At 39.9% G+C, this 7,340-nt stretch overlaps 1 long non-coding RNA gene across 6 annotated transcripts; it reads right to left on the bottom strand.

Moving 5' to 3' along the window:
- Window positions 1-2,691: 2,691 nt before the first annotated feature.
- LOC125531411 (uncharacterized) lies at window positions 2,692-6,216 on the bottom strand. 6 transcript variants are annotated; one of them, XR_015602493.1, is made up of 9 exons: window positions 5,711-6,216; window positions 5,569-5,609; window positions 5,334-5,427; window positions 5,087-5,202; window positions 4,937-5,012; window positions 4,302-4,346; window positions 3,461-4,174; window positions 3,294-3,365; window positions 2,692-3,194 (listed from the first exon to the last, which is right to left on the bottom strand). It is a non-coding gene; the product is annotated as an uncharacterized LOC125531411 (long non-coding RNA). The 6 variants fall into 6 exon arrangements; XR_015602491.1 differs by having other exon boundaries at window positions 3,461-3,690; window positions 3,773-5,012; XR_015602492.1 differs by having other exon boundaries at window positions 3,461-3,683; window positions 3,773-5,012.
- Window positions 6,217-7,340: the final 1,124 nt, after the last annotated feature.

Raw genomic sequence — 7,340 nt, 5'->3', positions numbered from 1 at the left:
TTTTCGCGCATTTTTTTCTAATTTTTGATCCGAAAGCTAAGGAAGACCGTGGAAAACCAAAAGGTCGAAAAACCGTTTTAAATACCGAAAACGCGTGTGGAAAAAAAATCGGAGCGCCTAGCACGTGACACGTGACGGCGGCTGAGACTCCCCACTTGGCGTGCTCTCAGCCCGCCCTCAAGTGATGGTTGGGAGGGTGCCCAAGGAGCGCTCGCTAACTTGTTGCTCTAGTATTTTCTGGGGAGCTCCCGTTCGGCACTTTTTCTATTTGACGCAGTGTGCACAAATAGTCAATCATTCGCATAGACCTGACCAAGCTAGGGATCAAATTGGGCCAGCCCATATTATCAGCAGCTAACGAGTATCGTATCCGGTTTTGGGAGCTTGGAAGGTTCCAGGCTGTTTTTTTTTTGGGGGTTTGGGAACACTTCAGAAATTTCATGAACCGAATCTTACTCGTTTTTTTGCTTTCTGATGGTTTCCCTTGTTCATTTTTTTCCTGTTTCTTTTCTTTTCTTTATGTTTTTGTTCAAAATCTTCATAAGTTTTTCCAAAAATCAGGGACTTAAAAAATATTTCCATTTAAACACTTGTTCGCTGATTTCAAAGAATGCTCATGTTTCCAAATTTGTTTGGAAGATTCAAAAAAATTTCTCATTATAAAATATTGTTCAAAATTTCAAGAATGTCATGTTTTAATTTTTTATGCCGTTTCAAAAAATGTTCCTATTTCAATAATTGTTTGCATATTTCAAAAAATGTTCATGTTTTCGAATTTTGTTCCTGAGTTTAAAAAAAACGTTCATGTTATGAATTTTGTTTGGAATTGCAAAAAAAATTGTATTTCAAAATTTTGTGTCCAGTGTTTAAAAAATGTTGTGTTTTCTAAAAATATTTCTAATTTTAAAGTTCCCTTTCGAAAAAAATGTTCATTTTTTCCCTAGAGTTTAGAAATATTGTTAAGTATTTTAGGAAATTGTTCCCGATTTTCAAAGCTGTTTGAGTTTTTCAAAATATTGTTCACATATTTCATAGGACATTCCCCTTTTTTTCAAACAAATGTTTTATGTTCAAAATTTCAAAAAAGAAAACTCGGATGTGCGATTGTTTTGGTTCTTATATTTTTCGCACAACTCAATAATCAGATACCCTCGCTAGCTGAAGTGGTAATAGCTAGGGGTGGGCACAAAAACTGATGGACCGAAGACGGAACCGACACCGTAACTGAAGACACCGAAATTTCGGGTTTTCTTGCTGCTACAGTAAAATGCGGTTTTCACTTATACTAACCGAATTAAGTTCGGCCGGTTCGGTTTTATAATAAAGAAACCGAAGTAACCTGGTCGAACACACAAAATCCTCTTCCGCAAAAAAAAGAACACACAAAATCCTAGCGCCCACGTACAAGATGCAACTATTTGGGCCTAGCACTACGTACAGTCGACATGCGAGTCGGGGAAGGCCTGCCACATGTTACATGCAACTCTCCAAGGTCCACACTTTTGTATAACTAGCAAAAGGGCCCGTGCATTGCAACGGGTTAAAAAATCACATGCATTAAACACAACAAATATGGCTCGAGAAGCTCCACCCGTGTCGCCTGCCTATTCTTCTTCCTGCATTGTTGATAGTGGCAATAGTGTCCACCTGATTACAATACACCCAAGGCCATTCCCAACTTGTACTGATCTTAGGGGTAAGATGAAACTATGTTTCTTAGCACAGAGAGTAGGGCATGAACAATAATGGCGAAAGCAAATGCACATAGTAGATAACCTTATAGAATGTATAGAAAGAGATATTGGAACAGAATAGTTCACAAAATGTACAATTTTAACTCTACTACAGACTATAGTAAAACCAAAGATAATCAGATGTATGTTCTTCCAAAATAACTTCAATTGATTGCACTGCACTTAGATGAAATACCAACTAATAGCCGCATTTGTTCAGGAGAAAATGTCAAGCATTCATAGTTGTCTTACGATTGTTATGGTCAAATACAAATCATGATGAAGAACTATTATAACTTCTCTATAGCAATATCAAGACCCTATATAGATCTAACCCAATCAATCGCATACATAGGAAAAAGCAATAAGGCAGAAAATACGCATCTCAAATCACAATAAACACATCATTGCCACGGATATGGCTTTTGCAACCTTGGCACTTCGAATATATTGCTAATGGAGAGCCATGCTAAAGTTGAAATAGGGGCCCGTCCCCAACTCCTGGACTACAGCCTTCACGACATCCAGCATGGTGGAGCCGGACCAGAGCAAGTCCATGTCAGAGACACGCAGTGGCAACGGCCACAACCGACCATGCGCGGTCGTGAGGTCTGGATGGAGACACATGAACCGAAGTGTTATATACAGATAGGCATGGGCATTCGGTTCTAACTCAACCGATCAATTCGGTTCCGGGTTTTGACAACTTTGGTTACACCTTCTCACAAGGGTAGCTATAGCTTGGAGGTATTGACATGCATATAGATATATCAACAGCAACGGTTTTTTTTAATGAAACTTACAAATAAATTATATGCATCGTACCTCTGTAAGTGATGACAATGTACAACAACATAAAGTTTTGAACTAAAGCATATAGTAATCACATTGTCTATGGATGCTGCACGCCAATGTTTTAATAAGAACAACAAAAAAAGCATTCTTATCACAAGAGTGCTAAATACAATACAACCTTACTTTCTTTTTATAGATTAAGATTACAAATGAATAGTCTAATAGTTAAGATCCACAATCCTTGGTAGCACAATCTTGGACAATAGCACCCCAAACCCCTATTTACCTCTAGCAGAATCGTTGCCCTACTGCAGCGCTCCGTGATGTGACAATTCTGGAGTGTAGCGAGGCCGAACATGCAGACACCGCAAGCGCCGCTCCTTCGGTGAGGCCTCAACCCACGCACGTCGTGGTCATCCAGTCCCGAGTCGGCTGTTGTGTCGGGCGCGTGGGTGATAGCTTGCTACATGCTACTGTTGTGTACGTGTGCTTGCTTGGTGTTTGTTTGTTGTGCTAGCTGTCGTGCGCACTTGCGTTGTGTTGGATAGGAAAGGAGATGACTGCAAGTCATAGGCGCTTACTTGTCTTGTAAAACTACACAAGTTTTCCATTTTTCATTATAACTTTCCAAGCATTCTTATCAGAAGCAAGCGAAGTGTCAACATCCTGCAGCCAAAGTAGAATCTGTACTCAAGGCAAGGTAAATAAACAACAGTAGATTGTCTGCACTTAATGCAAACTGAAGAACATGGGTTGATATTTCACCAATATATGAAGCCAACTGAAGAACATGGGTTGAGATTTCGCCAATATACGAAGCCAACTTGTCTTCTAACACTAATAGAAAGAAACAAAAAAATTATGACTCCACGAACATATCATTAGGTTGATCTTGCCTTGACACTTTCAATACATAGTTAGAGCATAAAAACCTGAGCTTCATGACTGTCCTCTGTAGCATGGTGAAGGCTTCAATAACACGTCCCAGGCCCAGGCAGGCGAGCGACAATAGTGTGGATGTGGCCCAGCCTCGCTCCGAAAGCAGCACAGATTGAGAAAAGCCTCCTTCCAAAGCAGCATCATACTCCTTCAATGATTCGATGTGAAGCAAACACCAGTTACAATGAACCAGGGTTGCTCGGCTCCATTCCAATTCTATGTACTTGACATTGTCAAGGTTATCAAAATAAACATCGTAACTTTTGCATTTTTGCTAAAGAAAGCCATTTTATATTTATAAGTACCTCTGAAATTATGCAATGGCCTCAGCTATCTGTCCAAGAGAATTGACCATGATGCAACAATACTGATGCAACGGTATGCGTAAACTCTAGACTCCAACCTATGAGTGGAAGGCAAATCCAAATAAAGTTGAATACAACATATTATTAAATTTTATGCAGATTAATCCACTTGCATTTGAAAGAAAAAATTAAGACCAGGAAAAAAATTCAAACTTTAGCATTCAAATTTACATCACAAATACTAAAGTTTTCATTGCCGATTGACACTTTATCCCTTCCTCTTTCTTATCCACGGTCCATCTTCTACCTGCTACATCTCTCCCACCTCCTCCCCCAAGAGATACAGACATTTTTTTAGGCGCTAACTCTAGTATAACACGAATTTGAGTAAAACCTTCAGCCCTATGCATGAATCAAATACCATATTAGCTTCAAATTTGAATAGTAAATAACTATGAATTTCCCATGTTTATGCAAATCAAACATCAAATCTGCTCGTTCACAAAACATCTGTTTCATAGAGAGTTACCTTATAAACCTCTGCTCTGGAATTACATAGAGAGTTACCTTGATCCTGAATAGCGGCTTACAGTTACAATATGTGCGGCAAAAGTTATTAAGAAAATTGCGTTATTTACTTGCTCGCATCAATTTAAACTGACAGTTGCTGTAGCTATTTTCAAAAAGGAAATAGGATGGCAAAATAATACAAAGTTCCATTCTATAACCATAAGTAAACTCTATCGTAAATCAAAGATAACTACTACAGGAGCTGATCCATGCTTTCATCCTCATATGTGACACTCTCTTATAATTAACCAGTTCCCCATATTATAACAACCATTGCATTGTAATACTGTAACTCTAATGAACAAAAGAAATCATTTTATCGGAAGCAGGGAGCAATTATAACAATACTGCAAATAGCGGACTATCCATGTATTCATCTTGACATAAAACATCTAATAATCTTGAAAAGCTAAATATAGGATGCATAAGCTACTCGATGGGGGCATAGGTACTCCATGACCTGATCCACCCTTTCAACATCAGAGTGTTATGTACCACAAACACAACTAGCAGTAGGAAAATAAGACCAAAGACATATTACTATAGATTGCAGAGAACCAAATACCATGATTTCAATCCTCCTTGTCTACATACCTCAAGTGGAAAACCGGCCTACGAAGTTGCGGCGAACCGTAGAACACTGTCGGACGAGTTTAGTTCACTCCTGGCCCTACAGCATGTAACATTTTGATCTCTCTAAGCTTCAGTTTGGGAAGATCAGTGATAACAAAAATTGATACCCACCATGCAGCTACAAAGGCAATATTGTAGCTCTGATTTGAAGGCCACACTATAATCGAATCTTGCAGTATACTTCAGAAAGAGTTCAGAGAATTGCGAGAGTTGCGCTGGCATGGACTCTATCAAATTGCACAGTCAGAACAATTTGCTCACTATGTGCTAAAAAGGAAAATGCATAAAAACTGCTTGCTTAAATGTTGGTGCACCCATTGGCATTTAAATAAAATGCTAGTATATTATGGAGTCGGACCTCATCATCATGAACTATTGGAACAACACGCCAAAGAAGTGGTTCCCCTCAACCCTATTTTTTTCTTAGCATGAAACTGAACAATCCTGAAGGCCTGAAACGTGAATAATTACGTACAAAATTAGAACTGAATTTATGCAAGATAGTGTGAATTCTGGATGAAACAAGCAGTCAAACACCATGTGAATCAATAGCCGAATCCATGTGAAATTCTCAAGGGAACTAACTAACTTACTGGTGCAAATCCCCTTGGCGCATCACTTGGACCAGATAGAGCTGCAATAAGACAAAGGGGGGAGAAGTGCTAGTCACAATTCTGCATTTATCGACAGGTCCATTGGAGGAACAAGAAAAAACTCAGAGGAAAGGGAACTGACCAGGAAACAAATTAGGCCTGGAGTCGTCGGAATTGCACGAGCTTGGCCTCGAGGATGAGCCGCCGTAGCTTCTTGAGGTCGCAAAAAGAGGGAGTCGAAAGAGAGAGAGAGAGAGAGAGGCCGGGCCTGCAAGTCGCCATTGAGGTCCTGCCTGGGGCAGATTCCGGTCGAGGATCCTTCCTTCTTATTACAGGACCCTCCATTGAGGACACTCCGTAGCTTTATGTTGGAGAAGAACACGGACCCTAACTCGATCCAAGACTCCTATCTCGATCCAAATCAGAGAAGCACGAGAACAATAGGTTGGAGATTGAGGAGGCTATGGGCGGCGCCGGAGAAGATTAGGGGCAGATTCGGAGGGGAAGGAGGACGGGCGGCGGACGGCTGGAGAAGAAGACTGGCGGGCGGCGGCGGACGGTCGGAGAAGAAGACCGAGGGCGGCGGCGGGTAGAGGCGGCGAGGAGAGCATACATCGAAGGAAGCCATCCGTCACTTTAAAAAGGACAGCGGGCTGAATATACTAAAGTACAGGGTGTTGTTTGCTAAAATGAAACGTTTTTCCCTGGCTACTCGGGCCAAGGCCCAACTGGATCGCAGCCCAGCTAAGCGACCAAGAAAGAACGTAGCAGTCAATCGAGTCGACAGTATTGCATAGACAAAATTTAGTACCACCTTGAATATATTTTGATTTTTAACTGAAAGCGTAAATTAACGGGGAAAACATATTGTGACGGTGAACCCACGGAGTCAATCCATGCTTTATTATTTTATTATATATATACTAGCACAAATGCCCGTGCGTTGCTACGAGAAAAACAATGGGAGAAGGCATCCCCCTGTGGCATATATGAGGGTATGCGTCTATACTGTGTTAAAAAATCTTAGGAGAAACAGTATCCCACACCCATTTTGTACTATTTGTGAGCGAAATTAGAAAAAACAATCCAAAAATGGTGCTACTAAGATGTTGAGAACATGGACCTAGAATATAATTGAACACAACAATATTAACTTATTACTTTAAATTGTGAGCTATCATACGGGTTCTGTAGATTGAATATGAACAAATAATGAGAGTAGGGCGTTTTGGTGCCCAGGCTCATCTGCATCTTGTTAGATAAAAAACAAAAAAATACAAAAAAGTTGTGCGGTAGAAAATTTGATGCGTGAGACCCGCTCCAAATTTCAAGTCATTTGGACATCTGAGCAGCTCTCAGCAAAATAGACAAATTGAACCAAAACAGTACATGAACAGTAAACATTTTTACAGACCCTCAATTTATCTTTTTTGCTGAGAGCTTGTCAGATGTCCAAATTATTTGAAAATTGCAGCGAACCTCACGCACCAAATTATCCGCACAAAAAAAAATTGGAAGTTTTTTAATTTTTCTACTATTTGTTTTCATTTTTTTTCGTTAGCGCGGGTGCAGATGAGCTCGGGTGCAGAAATGGATTTTCCTGATGTAAGCTATTAAAATATCTGAGTTAGTAGGTTACAAAGTGAAAAATCCTATTTCAAAATATAAATCATATATCAAAAGGCTTTCAGCATCATGCATCACAATATATCCCTCCTCCACCCAACCACAAATAGAGCCAAACCTGCTACTGGATTAGTACTAACTTAGTA

Source organism: Triticum urartu, chromosome 5A, assembly GCF_056163025.1.
Source record: "Triticum urartu cultivar PI428250 chromosome 5A, HENAU_Tu73, whole genome shotgun sequence".
NCBI lineage: Eukaryota > Viridiplantae > Streptophyta > Magnoliopsida > Poales > Poaceae > Triticum > Triticum urartu.
This window is presented reverse-complemented; position numbering and strand designations above follow the sequence as displayed.